Source organism: Lonchura striata, chromosome 1 (genome assembly GCF_050655825.1).
Source record: "Lonchura striata isolate lonStrDom1 chromosome 1, ASM5065582v1, whole genome shotgun sequence".
In the NCBI taxonomy this organism is placed as follows: Eukaryota; Metazoa; Chordata; class Aves; order Passeriformes; family Estrildidae; genus Lonchura; species Lonchura striata.
In genome coordinates, this window is record NC_140703.1 from 54126319 (window position 1) to 54141884 (window position 15566).

A 15566-nucleotide genomic window follows, 5' to 3' on the forward strand; every position below is an offset into this window, starting at 1 on the left:
ACCTTCACCAGAATCCAATCAAGCAATCACTTCCAAACAATCTCCATACCAAATTCCACATGGGGAAAACAAAGGAGCAGAGATAAAGATTGTTTTATCTTCTTCTGTGTGTGCTTCTCCTGAGAGACAGAATTATGTATCTCTGTCTAGAGAATGTGAATGCCTCAATTCTTAACTTTCAATGTGAAATTTAGTCTCTGCTCTATGGTGTGGGAATCCTAGGACATAAGAGTTCTTCCAAATTCCTCTTGGGATAAGCATGTACTCAAAAAAATAAAAAAGATTAAGTTCCAGATAAGTAGGAATCTTTACTTTTAGTGTTTTGTAACTTGCACAAAATTGCAATTGTTCTAATAATAGAAACACAAATTTGTTTCCAAGTCCTAGGCTAAGGCTTTTCTTCACAAGTTTAATTTAAATATATTAATTATTACTTTAATCATTAGCAATTTAATTATTTGCATGGGACCATGAACAAAACATGTATCTGATTTATAAGTTATAGTACATTACAGAAGCTAATCATTCAGATAATACATGACTGAAATTAATTCATGAGGCTAATTCAGTATTACTGAAATTAATATTGTAATTGTAGTGAGATTCTAAGAAAAGAACTGCTGCATGGATCATCTCCATTGTACCAGACTTCTCTAATTTTATGTGTATTTATGTGTTTGCATATATATATGTGTGTGTGTAGTTATATATATATAAATATTCATGTACGTTATTTAGTTGTTCTGTTTTCATTATCTTATGTCACACAGATGTTATTTTTTCAAGCAGCCAAGATGCAAACATACTGTCTAGTCAAAACCAAGGAAAGGGTGAAATGAGAATTGAGAACAAATGTTTATTCTCTTTCCTTCAGTTTCATAATGGGTTCTGATCAGCACAATCAGAACCTATTTATGTATAAAGATTTAGTCTGCGAGTGCAGCTGATTAACAACTGATAAAAGGCAGGCTTTGCTAACCATCCACAGATTTACATAACAATTAGAAACAATAAGAAGGTGTATTTTTAAGGATCTATGAAAATAATCTCTGACTAGTACTCTATATACTGATTAGCTATAACTGCACATTCTTGTTGAAGTTTTTTCTACTGAAAATTTCCAACCCATTTATTAGTAAAAGTATATTAACTTTATTCTTCAGTCTCCCAAACTCAAAAAGAACACTTGTGAAGATCTAAAGAGAATTAGAAAAACATGGCACAGGGAAAACAACATTGTGAAGTCATATTAAAAAAAAACAACCCAACCCATGGAAAATCCTTTATTCACATTCCTTTTCTTAATCCAAATCTGTTTTCTCTTTTGGAACATTTAAACACAAATATTTGCCTTACTTTGATACACTTCTACTGAGAAAGGATGCATTAATTCAGATAAGAGTACCTTTGCTCCATTTCTTACATGAAAGAGGTTGAAGAGAGAGAGCAAAGAATCCAAATAGACATACAAAGAGGATGCAGAGGAGAAAAGAGGAGGAGAGAAGTTTACCAAATGAACAACCATTTAATTTTAATCAAGACAGCAGGGTCAGATTCTGTGCCTGATAATTGGGGAATAAGAAGTTTGATGTAATTCTGAAAGAATTGTTAAAGTCAGAAGGAATCCACATAGAAAGACCACAAATTCTATGTGATGAGAGCATTCCTCAAGAAGAAAGCAACAGAAAATATTAAGGAAATATACTGTGGTGTGTTGACCTCAGCTGGCCACCACATACTCACAAAGCTGCTCTATCACTCCCCTTGCTCACCATGACAGGGAAGAAAATATTACAAATTTGTGGGTCAAGATAAAGGCAATTTAATGCTGAAAAGCAAAGAGTGTGGAAGTAAAGCAGAACAGAACAAAAATATGTATTATTTACTTCCCATCAGCAGTTGATTTCCAGAGACTTCTAGAGTAGTAGGGTCTGAGTACCAGTCACAGTTACTTCAGAAGACAAACACCCTAGAAATGAATGCCCACCTCAGCTCACTCCTCCTTGTCCACTCTTGCCCACTCCCAGCCTACTCCCCTTGGCAGTGGGTGCCGGAGAGGCTGGTTAGAGAAACATCCTTGATATTATCTAGGCACTGCTGAGCAATAGCCAGAGCACTGGTGTATTATCAGTAGCATTCTAGATATAAATGTTCTCTTTGAATTGTTCCTGTTTGATGTGGACAGCTCTTAAAAGTTGTAATTATGACAATTGATTTAACTTTGTAAATTAGATAATCAGTAATTTGTTATTCTTGCCTCGTATTACCATCGAATGTGCATTTCGGTATTTCACTTTCATAATAAAAACATCTTTGTCTTTTAAAGATATCTTCTTGTTAGGTAAGTGTTTTGGTAGTTCATATCGTCAAAATAAGTCCTTGTCAGGAACAATGTGATTTGTTCTTTGAGGAGACATGTCTGTTCTGCGTACAACTCTTGATAGTATGGATCTATCCTTGCAACTTGTCATTGATTTAGCTTTACAACTTATAGGTAAAGACTTCTCTTATAAGTTTTCTACAAAGTAAACAGAAATTCTTATGGGCAGTTAGAAAATCTCATATGAATTCTTTCATCTTTATCTTACAAGGAAAAGAATACCAAAAATAAAAGCCAGGTAGGGGGAGGTTTCTATTAAATATGTATAAATGCATGTAGACAAATCTAGAATTGCTGTAATGTGAAAGAAATCAGCAGCTACTGGAACAATAACTTGAATATTAATTTAACAGACTTAATTCCAGATGGAAATATAAGCAAGTACAACTATAGGACTCATGTTTATAACAACTAATATTATAAAAAATGAATTATTTTATTTTTTACAAATAACTCTTTTCCCCACAGATAATGAACTCTCCACCTTGAATGTTTAACCTTTTATGGTATTATTATAATCCAGAAGGTAAAGGCCTTCTGGGTCACATAATTACCATGTTTTGTATATTATTTCAACTGTCAAATTAAAAAGTATAATTTAAATAAAAATCACAAAAATAGTTCTGCAAATGTGCTCTGAAAAATAAACATTTTCCTTGAAAAATCTAAAGCTGAAACACTTTTATAGGCATCTCTACCTCTGCCTCATGCCCTTCTTAAAAGCGTTGCTTTCAAAAATGTTGAGCTAATGAAACCCCAGCAGATTTTTAAGCTTGTTACTTTAAGTGCATTTTTATATTAACTGGGGGAGGAAGGGAAAGTCAAAACACTAAAATCCTAAAGAGGACAGACACATAAAAAGACAATTTGATTTAAAAACATAAATTGCTGTTCTAACATGAAAATTAAATCTCACAGACTTTTCCTCTTTCTGTAAGTGTTCTTAGCAATTGCTAGCCTTGCTATTTAAACCAAATTGTAAGTCTAAATTATGTGCATGCTGAACTGAATCCATCTGGAAATACTTTAAATGACAGGAAGCAACTTGACAGTGTCTCACTTATGAGTTTTTCACCAAGAAATAAAGGAAGAATATGTGTGGAAAACTAGGCAGTTTCTGGATAGTATCACGTACATAAAATATTTTTCTGTAGTAAATGGATCTACCATAATTCTTGAGAATAATTCAGGAAAAACTTGTGAATTGTAGCTCAGTTTTGGTGTAGTAAATAAACTTGAATTCTGTAACACTATCTCTGAAATATTAACTGTACTACACATAAATTTCCAGTGATAAATCTTGTTATGAATGATTAATATGTATATATGAGCATTTCAGGCATAATTTCCTTCCAACTACTGAACTAAAACTGGACAGTGATTTGTCTGACATTTGATGTGATGCTGTTGCTAAGGCATAAATTACATTGAGTAATACTGAAGAGCTGTCATTTTGGTGTTTACCTTTGGCTCAGAGCATTTAGATATTTATTTTCTTTGCAAGGTCAAATTGCTTTCCCTTTTACAAATATGCAGATTAGATTTTATATGAAACAGATTGGATTTTATATGGAAGCCAGAAGAACAATAATAATTATGGATTTATTTTACTTAAATTAGTTACTGTGCTGTAATCCATAGTAAGAAACAAAAAAAAAAAAAAAAAAAAAAGGAAATTAAAAAAAGAAAAAAAGCAACTTAAAAATACTGTAGTGTTAGGGGGTGCTTTAAAAAACAATGTTCATCATATCTTGGCTACTCTATATGATAAAAATATTTCAATCTGTGCAGAACTAAATTTGCATTTCTCTCTGGTTTAGAAACAAAAGGCTTCAAACTACACACTTTGTGATTTTATTCAATATATTGAAGTAAAATAATTGATACTACTTGTCTTATATGGACTATGAAAACTAAAAGTTCCTATGTTTCTTCCTCTGATAAAATGCAGTGGCTTTAAAAAAATGTCTTAAAAAGGGGCAGACAATCTATTTCTGGATTAAGAATTCACTGATTAAAAGTAATCCCAAATAAACATATGTAAGCATTTTTTGGTTGGACTCCCAAACTTGAACTGAATTTAGATTTAGTACAAAATTAAAGAATTGGTCAAGTAAATTTGACTGAAGTCAACAACAGATATGTATTACTCAAGGATTTAACAGGAGCTATATTTATAGAATCATAAACCATAGAATCAAATATAATAGATTCATAGAATCATGGAATAGTTTGTATAGGAAACAAATTATAAAGATCATCTAGTCGAACCCCTCAGCCTTGGTAAATGAAATATTGCAATAGATCAGATTGCTCAAAGGTGCATTCAACCTGACCTTGAATACTTCCAGTAATGGGACATCCACAATTTCTCTGGGCAGATCAGTCCAGTGCCTCATCATTCCTGTTGTATTAAATATATATATATATTCCTTATGTCCAATTTAAATTTAATCTTTATCAGTTTGGAACTATTCCCCATTACCCTTTGCCTATAGGCCTTGTTTACAGATCTTCATCTTTCTTAAAAGCTTCCTTTAAATACTGAAGAATGTCGTTGTTTAACTCAAGCAAGCAACTAAGCATTTGTATCTTCCTAATTCTTTTAGTACCCTGTACAAAAATACAACATTCCATGCTTAATCTCCTGTGATATCTCAATGTAGAATAGGAAAAAATAGGAGAAAGTTATCAGGGCAGACAAGGCAATCTTCTCTTCCCATTTAAAATCATATCTGTATTAACCATATACTAACAGAATCCTGTCTTCACTGACATAATTACTGTTTTGTAGCTTATTGTAACAATAAAGGGAAAAAATATTAAGAAACACTGTAAGGGAATCACAGAAAGTTTTGGAAAAGGAGTTAAATGAAAAATTATTATAAGGTTTAGTTGAAAGATAAGTGAACTGGTATCAGCTCTGGGTCAATTGGCACTTTAAATGAAAGAGCTAGTGGCTACAAATGGTGAAAGAAAAGGTCTCTTGTTCTTTAAGTGTCATGATCAGGCTTTTTTGAACTGATGACAGCCTTAACTCTATGTCAGAATAAAGCTTACTGTTCAGTGATAATCCATGGCAGGTGACAGATCTTGTCTGAGACACTAAAAATCTTTCCTGTACTCAATACTTTTTAATTCTGTCCATATTGTTTTGGTTTTGTTTTGTTTCTCCTTTTTCTCCTACTTGGCAAGCTATGAATTTAATATGCTTTTCTTCTAGGTGGCATATAAGTAAGCCCACTATGTGTTAAACTCTTCTGTATCTATTAAATATAAGCATAAATCTTAGGACAATAATTTCTGAGTCGCAATGGAATCAATTATTTATTTAAAACCATAAAATTTTGATACACTCTGAGTTTTAAAATAACAGAAATATATATTTAAAATTCAAGTTTTTAATTTATGATAGTGAAAAACAATGATGAAAGTACAGAAACAGCTCAAAAAATCTGCTTTCAACATGATTTTATTCCAATGTATAAACAAAAATAGGAAAAGTGACAAAGACAAAATAACAAAGTAAAAACATATTACTAAAATAAAAAGAAAACAAAAAACCAAAAACAATGCTTAGGGAAAAGAAGTTTTGACTAGACAGATATCAAGTTTTTTAGAGAATAAAATATTTTTAAAGTGTTATTATTATTAATGTTTTAAAAATGGTAGTATGATGTCTATTAAAACATATAACTCTGTCAGCATTGAATTGTATAATCCCCATTAGTACTAATAGAAGTTATGCATACAACTAACATATCTCTTGATTTTAAGGGAGAAATATCTCTAATTTTTGTGTATTGCTTAACCACTAAATTGCAACAAGTCTTAAGATGACATTGAAAAAATGCTTATTTATGCATTTCATGGTGGTCAATTTTAACTAATCAAGTAGAAGCCATCTTCTTAGTTTATAATTTTGATTTCTATTTCTCTTCTGAACCTTTACAATCATTACCAATCTGGTTTATATACATGATTACATAGTTGTCAAGATGAAATTCTGAAAGCAAGTTTTTCTAAAGGGAGGAAAGGTTTCTACAGACTTTTGTTACCATTATTATGTCTCAGTTTACTGAAATTCACCAAAGTAAAAACTGTACTAGGAAGAAGACTAATATCTCTTAATCATTTACAGCTAGCAAAACACGAAGTGTAAAGTGAAGCATTCATAGCATTTCTTCAAAGTTTTTCCCCTGGTGTCTGCATCTCAGAAGAGTAAAAAGAAGAGAAGAATTTTGTGCTAGGAAAACTACATTGCTGGATACAATTTTCATATTTTTTTCATTATAATAATCAAATAGGCCAAAAATATTTTTATTTCAAGTAATGTCTATCTAGAACTCTCAGCTTAAATAAATTAATATCTAACATCAAGATTCAGTTGCTCTTCCTTCCTATTTCCCCATATTGGGTGAGACCAGCAAGGTTTTGGTAGTATGGGGACTGCAGAGGTGGCTTCTTTGACAAGCCTCTAGAAACTTCCAATGTGTCCCACACTGCCAGTGCTAGAGGCCTCTGAGAGAGACCTGCTGCTGAAACTATCAACTCCAGTGGTAGTACCTCTGAGCTAATTTAGTTAAGGGAAAAAACCTGTTATGTGACAGTATCCAGAGAGAATGGGAGTATGTGAGAGAAACAGCTCTGCAGACATCAAGGTCGGAGAAGAAGGAAGAAGGGAAGGTGCTACAGGTGCCAGGGCAGAGATTTCACTGCAGCCCATGGTAAAGACCATGCTGGAGCAGATGGATGCCCAAAGAAGGCACTTTGAGAGGACCGGTGGCCCTGTGGACAGAGGAGCTTACATCTTAGCAGGTTTGCTGGCAGGACCTGTGACCCTGTGGAGGACCCACTTGAACAGTCGTTCCCAAAGGACTGCATGCCATGGAAGGGGTCCATGCTGAAGCAGTTACTGAAGAACTGCAGCCTGTTGGAATGACACATTTTAGAAAATCATGGAGGATTGTTTCCTGTGGGAGGGATCCCATGCTGGAGCAGGGGAAGAGTGTAAGGAGTCATCCTCTCAAGAAAGAAGGAGCAGCAGAGACAATGTGTGATGAACTGACTGCGGTCCTCATTCCCCATCCCCCTGCAAAGCTGTGGGGGAAGGTGTAGAGAAAATCAGGAGTGAAACTGAGCCCAAAATGAAGGGAGGAGTAAAAGACAAGGGGTAAAGATTTGGGTTGCTTTCTCATTGCCCTACTCTGATTTTATTTTAATAAATAAAATTTTCTTTTCCAAGTTTTTTGTTCCTGTGATGATAATGGCTGAGTGATTTCTGCCTGCTATTATCTCAACCCATGAGCTTTTAGTTATATTCTCTCTCTCTCTGTCTCTCCTGTCCAGCTGAGGAGGGAATTAATAGAGCAGCTTTGGTAGGCACCTAACCTCCAGCCAGGGTCAACTCACCCCACCCTCTCTTCCAGAATAACAGCAATAGCTGCCACTGGCATTATTTGTGTAACTTTTATTCTAAACTGCAAATGTGCTGCCTTTTTAAAACATACCTTTCTTACACAGATGGTTCCTGGTAAATAAAAATTTCTATTTCTTAATCTTTTTACATTAGCATATTCTTGAGGCATGCCCAAATGCTTGGAAAGTGCTTTCAGTATCATCTTCCAGGAAATAATTACATGAAAATAAAAATAAGTCAAAACCTTATATACATATTCTTGGCTTGGTACAAATGAACATAATGCAGAGCAGTTTTTTGGGAATACATTGATCCCAATTTCTATATCAATTTCCCTATTACCAAAGCATCATATCTAGAATGAACACAATAGAGAGCTAAAATACATTTTTTTCCCCATTCAGGATTTATTTTCTAATCTCTTCTTTTAGAAATGGAGAAAACTTCCAAACAGAGAAGCTGAGGAGCTTCTCATTTAAGATAGTTCTTTCCTAGAAAAATGTTTCACTGTCTGATAATAGAAGTCTTGTCTGTCATTTCCAGGTGCTTAAAAGATTTCAAGAACACATTAGAACTCAATGAAATATATGAGCCATTCAAAGCTCAGGGCCTTGAGGCGCAGTTTTCCTGAAACTGAGTTGATCCATCTGAAGAAGAGCTGTAATAATTGACATATTAGGGCCTATCTTATCTCCTCTCTCTCCTTCACAGGACACAAATATCCATCTCACACTAAAGGGAATAAGGGGACACTTTTGTGATGGAGAGCGTATTGATGCCACCACAGTTGCATCCAGAAATAAGAAGTGTTTCTCAAACGCAGATAAGCACAACCAATGAAACCTTAGATCAAATGCAAAGAAATAATTCCCTTTAATGACAATAACTCTAAGATGTATGACAGTTCAGTGTAGAATATCAGAGAGAACAGTACAGCACACTTGAATATGGAACAGCAGCTGCTGTGCTGCACCTGTTTTACAGAGAGCTCCACTGTGCTGCCAGTTAGTGTACCTTCATCAGGTTTTTTACACAACCATAACAGCGATCATTTGTTGATCAGTCTAGAGCTGTGTTCTCTGATATTACCTTGGTGCCGTAATTTCAAGGCTCCTATTATCTTGCACTCCTGGGGACAAATGCTACAGTCTTGTGACTGTTTGTTCATGCATTCTTATTCTAAAGGCATCAAGTATTTGAAAACAGAAAGAAATTGAATGCATGCACATACAGTAATTGTTAGCATCTAGTTACAGCAAAGTTATTAGTATGGGTTAGATTTCCTTTTTTTTTTTTTTTTTTTTGCTTTGGGCTATAAAACTACATTTTATAAGGTTTTTACGATTTAGCATAAAGTGCTGCTTCTTAATGATGTAAGTGATATTGACTTGCATAATGCTAACAAGATAAATTAATTATGAGTTTCAGAGGAATTACTTGCAAGCAACTACAATTAATATGGGAGCACTTACCAGGTAAATCTTTCATAAATGAGTGTGATGTAATAGCTAAGATGTTAGAATACTTTCATTTCCCTTGGGAAAGATTCAAGAGCAAAACAGAAACAGTAAAGATAATTTTGCGGAATTGATACGCCTCACACAAAAACTGTTTACATCAAGTAAGACAAGCCTTCATCAAATTAATTTACTGATGGCTTTTAATAATGACAGAACTTAAAGTCATTCACTCTAAAAAAAACTCAGTTCTGCCTTCATGAGGTAGTCTTTTCTCATGTATATATTAATTTTTAACTCAAAATGAAAGCCCTCAAAACTTCCTCCTCAAAAGTCCTGCAATTTTGAAAGCCTTAGCCCAGTCTTTCCTGACAACATATTCTTTAGCTCTTTTTCATTGCTTGCTTCTTTCTGAGCAGTATAAATAATGTTTCTTGATTTGTCATTTTTTCCAATGATGTTGATCAAAGTAACCAGAGTAACCAAAATTATGACTAATTATTTAACTAATTTCTTCAGAAGACAGCTATGGATGTTAAATTTTCCAAATTGTTCCTTTACATAGTGTGATTTTTTTTCATTCTCTACTGTGGTTAACTCTATTCCACTTTCTTCTTGTTCTAGACATCACTCTGTTGTTCCTAGTCATAAAAATACCTAAACATAACTACACTAAATTCAGGAGAATCATCTTGATCTGAGTGGAGGCAGTTCCTGTAGCTATCTGGCCATGACCTTGTATGAGCCCATGTAAGTAATGTCTAATCCATGACATTGTGCTTGAACCTTTCTTTTTTTTCTTTTCATCCCCTGTTCAAACAAATCTAGCAGTAGTCTTCCCAGTAGCTGACACACCAACATTAAGTATCACAGAACTTGTGGAACTGCATTTTGTTTGAACAAAAAGAGACTGTATCATGAACTTGTAATCTTGAAACAGTTTCTAGAAGACAGACATTTTTACTGTGAACACACAATCACAACTATCTTGAATTATCCCAGTTATTGTCAGCCTTAGCAGAAGGGGTTACAACTGAAAATGTAGGAACCCACCTATTAGAGTCAAGGTGTTTGGAAGAAAAAAACTGAAGCTTATTGGAACAAGAGTGTGAAAGAAAATCTTGTTGTTGCAGTGTGGTTTGATTTAGTCAGTTGGTTTTATTAATGTTAGCCTTCATGCTCCCCCATTTTTTCACCTCACAGTTGTTTGATCCAAGTTGTTTACCCCAAAAGTTCCCACCACTTGGCTCCTCAGTTAACTGCCAATCCTCCCACCTCTCCCTGTTTTCTCTTTATTTGCTTCCATCAATCTGAGTTTGTTTATACCCTTTTGGCTGTCAATCCTGTAACCACCCCCAGTTTCTTCGAGAAAGTTCTGTATCAATCACCCCAGTTTAGCTTTTCTATTTGTCTCCTGACCTTGTGCTTACCCCTGTTACGTTACCATAGGTTGTTGCAATTGGTGTCGTCCCTCTCTGGTTTATCCCCATTGGGCAAGACAGGTTTGCACCCCTGTCCACCCACCCCCTATTTAAGTTGCTGTAATCTTTGATTTCTTTGGCTTTTGTCACTGCACCCACTCAGAGAGCACCTTGTTCTTGCCCCACCTGGGTAAATAAAGTCTCTTTGGGCTGGCAGACAAGTGTCATCTCTCATCCCTTCACCTCCTCTCAGTGTGCAGAGTTACTGAAGCTGCGCACCCACGAGCAGCGCTCAGCACCACCAGGGACAGACGATTCTCCCCTGAGGTGCCGCTCACGGGGCTGGACCCTTCCACCTACCCGGGGCCATGGCAGGTAGACACCGCATCTTGTATCTTCTCTCTCAGCTGTGTGTACTACTTCACTTCAAACCACTTTTTATGAGTAGGGGTTGCAACTTATTTCTACATTTCTAGTGCCTAATGATTTATCATACATTATTTAAGAGGATAGAATTATATATATTTTTAGTCCCAATTCTAATGCAAGAAAGCATATTTCATCAATGGGAATCAAATGCAGGTTGTCATGGTGCTATCTTTGTATTTGTTCAACCAAAATGTTTTTCATACAGTTAAATGAATACTAGTGAATCTGGGAATGTTGTGAAAATCTTAAACACTTTTATGTGCTTCCAATGTTCACATCTGCATTCTGATCCAAGTGGGGAACTGCAGATTCTCTTCAAATATATACTTGCAGCTACAGAGTATTTCTGTGAAAGCACAGACACTGTGAAGTCCTTCTTAACACACAATATTCACTAAATCTAAAAGCATTTGAAATGTCTCTTTTAATGGATAAACACTGGCTCTGAAGATTGAAAATGTGCTTCCTGCAGAAAGTGATATACACATAAATAAGCTGAAGACGTAACTATGAGAACAATCCAATTTCAAAGCAATCAAGAGGAAAAGGTTCAATATATATGACCCTCCTCTGAAAAATAGTTAGCTTTATTCAGTGTTTGGCAGCCTTTGAGGACATGTACCAGTTTCAATCAATGAATGATAACATCTATAAAAAAACACCTCTAGGTTTATCAAGAGCCTATCAAGAAAGATAAATTAAAATCCAGTATTGAAAAATTCCACATTCCACAGAGCTAGAAACAGTTCTTATATGGATAAAGAGCCATCCTAGTAATAAAACATAAGAAATCAAACATAAAAAGTTTGTAAGCAAATATAACAACACGTAGGCCATTCTTTTTATAATGGTTATGTTGTGATTTTAATAACTTGAAACCTATCAGTTACAAAGGCCAAAAAAAAAAAATTCAAAAGTTTCAAAAATTTTATTTACCTACTTTTGATGTACATGCTGGCTTCAGGTACTTATTATCCATTTTTATTTTTTCATTTGAAAAGGGAAAGAGATGCTTACATTGTAACTTCAGCTTGTCCTTCTAATTTAAGATCATTATGTATTTGCTCTCTAAACTATTTTTTTCAGCAATATTTCTTATATTTCAGAAATTATGTAAACTGAAGCTTGCATTTTAAAGTGCCAATCACTGTGGTCACAAACATTTGTAGAGAGAAAAAAAACATATTTGACCTATCTCTCATAACAACATATCTAATGTGTCACTAATATATCTAACACTGTAAAAGAAATAAGAATTATACACTATTGGCACATCGTGTGCCAGATAGCTTAGTCAAGAGAGGACCAAAACAGAGAAAGAAAGATGCTTGATTTAATGTTCAAATGTCTTGGACAGTTACTATGAAAATCTTACCATATACTTTTCATCCACCAATGAACACAGCTGATAGTAAGCAGATTAGAAAGACCTGAGAGAAGGAAAACAGTGATGTATTTATATTTGTGTTATATAAGAAACATAGGCATTCAGAGTTATTTAGCATTCTGTAGGATACTTCTTGACAATGAGGCAACATCCTGAATGCCTCTTCTATTCCATTTCTTTTTCACTTTTTTAACTCTTAACAAAAGGCAAAGACATTTCAGGGGCTGACAAAAGTTTAAAGTTTTTGAATGTGTCAGCATATAACATCTCTCAGTCTATTTTGGGAAGTTTATCTATATATCTGAGTCAATTAGTCCACATCATCCCCTTTCTGGATTGTCACACATACCAGAACTTGTCTTTATTATGGTACTATTATAAAACCCAAACTCTGTACTTCCTTTAATAAGCTAATCATACCTGAATAATTCCTCTTCTAGTTCTACTTCTACAGAAGGCAACGGTGCCCAGTTCTTTAAGTTAAATACATATTTAAAAAAATAATTTTTCCCCATTTATTTAAGACCTAAATAATTTATTGGAAAAGATTTAATCATGGCTTTGTGTAACAGGATTTTTCAAAGTATTTCAGACTAACCTTCTCATGTAGAGCTTTAAAATGTGTCCTTTTCTAATGCAAAACTAATGAGATATACTATTTACAGCAGCTCCAATATGCTATTTTGCCAGGATAAATAGAAACAACTACTGTACATTATCCTTTTCATCGGTGGCTGCATAACTACTGTGATACCAAAAGCATTGTATCTGTGTTTCTAGGCTTGAAAATTGAATAGAAATAGCTTTGGCAATGAGCTTGCCGAGTACTGTGAAGACATTATTTCCATAAGGCTTGCTGCTTCATTACTTTGGAATAGAGTACATAATCAGGCTTCACAGGATTATTTTCTGTATAGATGGGTAATATTTACCATTAAGGGAAAGCAACTTTCCTGCTCTGACTCCTTCAATTTCTGTCAAGTCACAGCATCTAGACAGAGTTATCTGTCTGGCAAACTTCTCTACTTACCTTTTTCCCTTTTTGGAGATTTTTCATGTGGATATTTGATAGGTCTAAAGCAATAAATGGCTTAAGAAGAAGATTGGTTGGAAGCTTAACTTTATGGGACTGGAAATTCTGAAAATATATACAAGAGATATCTGTAAAATTAATTTTTTTCATGTGCCATTTTGATCAGTTGGACATGAGTAGTAAACTCATTTTTCTATGTTCAGATATTTAGAATATAAACTATGTCTCTGTCTGTGTAAAGACACACAGTCCCAAACAAGATTGGCTGTGATAAATTTATCTTCAGTACAAGAAGTCTAAAAGATTTTTTATATTTTCTTGCATAGTTTCTTTGTAATCAAGATTCATCATCCATATCCATTAATCTTTGACACTCTGACAGGGAAGGGGAATGGAACATGGTTTACTTTGAACGGCATTCAAAATATTTCTCTGTCAGAAATAAAAGGGCTACTGCTGAAATACATGATAATGGCAAACTATTTCTAGAGTTCTGCACATTTGCATCTTGCAAATGTACAGAAATAGACATTTTTTCTCTAACAAAGAATAATTTTTCACACTGTTTCTAAATTGCTTATATTTGAACCATCCAGAAACACTCATTATAAGATGATTACTTTAGCTTTTAGTATAACTATGAGCCCTATAGACTCAGCTATTGGTGAACTTCACCTGCCTTTTTCACTCATTTTACCTACCAGGACAATCCATGCTGCAAAACTGACTTATGGATTCATCCTACTAACCTCAAGCACACATATAAGTGTGCCCCTCACTGCTTATAAAAACAAGTATGAATTCAGGTAAACACAGATTACCTAAACACAGGACTATTTGAGGAAGCCTAGGATACTTTGTCTCTTAAATGATGTGTCATGAATAAATATTTGGAACTATTCTGGATGAACCCAACATGTATCCTGCAGTACCAGCTGGAATTGATAAATTTCACTGATGCCAGAAATCCTGCATAGGAGCATAGAGTATATATTTCTGCAGGTCCTAAGTCTGTATATACACCCTGAAGCATTCCTGTCTCCATGCTGGTGAATGTTTTTAACACGTCAAAAAACTGGGTAAAATGTTCTGGGAAAGTTGAAGTCAAGGATGCACTAGAGAGTAAAAGTATTAAATTAAGACAATTTACAAGGTTATTTGTAAAATCAGAATTTCAGAGTCTAATAATAAGTTCTGTCCTTACAGAAATGAAAACCACGACATTAGTGAAACTTTAGGGAAAAAGATTTAAATTATTTTCCAGTAAGCTACATCTCTTGACTCACTGTTGATCATTACACAAACTCCAAAACTATCACAAACAAGGCAGCACCGACAAGAGCTTTTAAACAGTTAAGCACTAAGTAGCTAAGAAATATTTTAGAGTTCAGTAGAAGATCTCAAAGATATTATCTCAGTCTCACTCTTCTAATCTAGCTTAAAGAATTTGTAATATTAGGTTAATGACCTAATATTTTCTCTCTATAGAAAAAATTTTAATGAGATAAGCAAATTATGTGTGTTGCATGGTACAACTGAAGCATTAAAAAATCAGTAATAAATAATCACATGTACTATATATTTTGAAAAATGAGCTTGAACAAGTCTTTATTAAAGTCATTATTTCTCTTATCATAAATCACTAAAGTTTATGTTCGCTCACTAGATAGAAGGCAGTCAAGGACAACTGTTTTAAATTTGCCCTCACTTGTAATTTACCACTCAAGAAGTCTCTCTTTTTTTTTTTTTTAATCAATATAAAATAGTACTACCCTATGTGTAATTATACAAAATATTTATTTAAATGAATAGAACTTCCAGTCTAAAAAGATCTTGCAAAAATACTAGCTAATATGTATCAATGGAATTGCAGTGGTGGATTCTAAGTGCCAGCATGCTTAGGCAGAGCCCAACAATTTATAGTCTTAGAAATATTTTATAAAAATGGTATAATTTATCTATCTACCTGAGCCAATGAGCAATCTTGCACTGTACTGCAAGATTTTCATATTGTTAGAGGGGCAATGATATCTTTTCTAG

General features: G+C 34.1%; 1 long non-coding RNA gene across 1 annotated transcript in view; it reads right to left on the bottom strand.

The window, feature by feature from the left end:
* Positions 1-14013, bottom strand: part of LOC116183654 (uncharacterized) — a 34263-nt gene extending 20250 nt beyond the window's left edge. Inside the window, exon 1 of the long non-coding RNA XR_014954287.1 lies at positions 12482-14013. This is a non-coding gene — a long non-coding RNA (uncharacterized LOC116183654). The remainder of the gene's footprint in view (positions 1-12481) is intronic.
* Positions 14014-15566: the final 1553 nt, after the last annotated feature.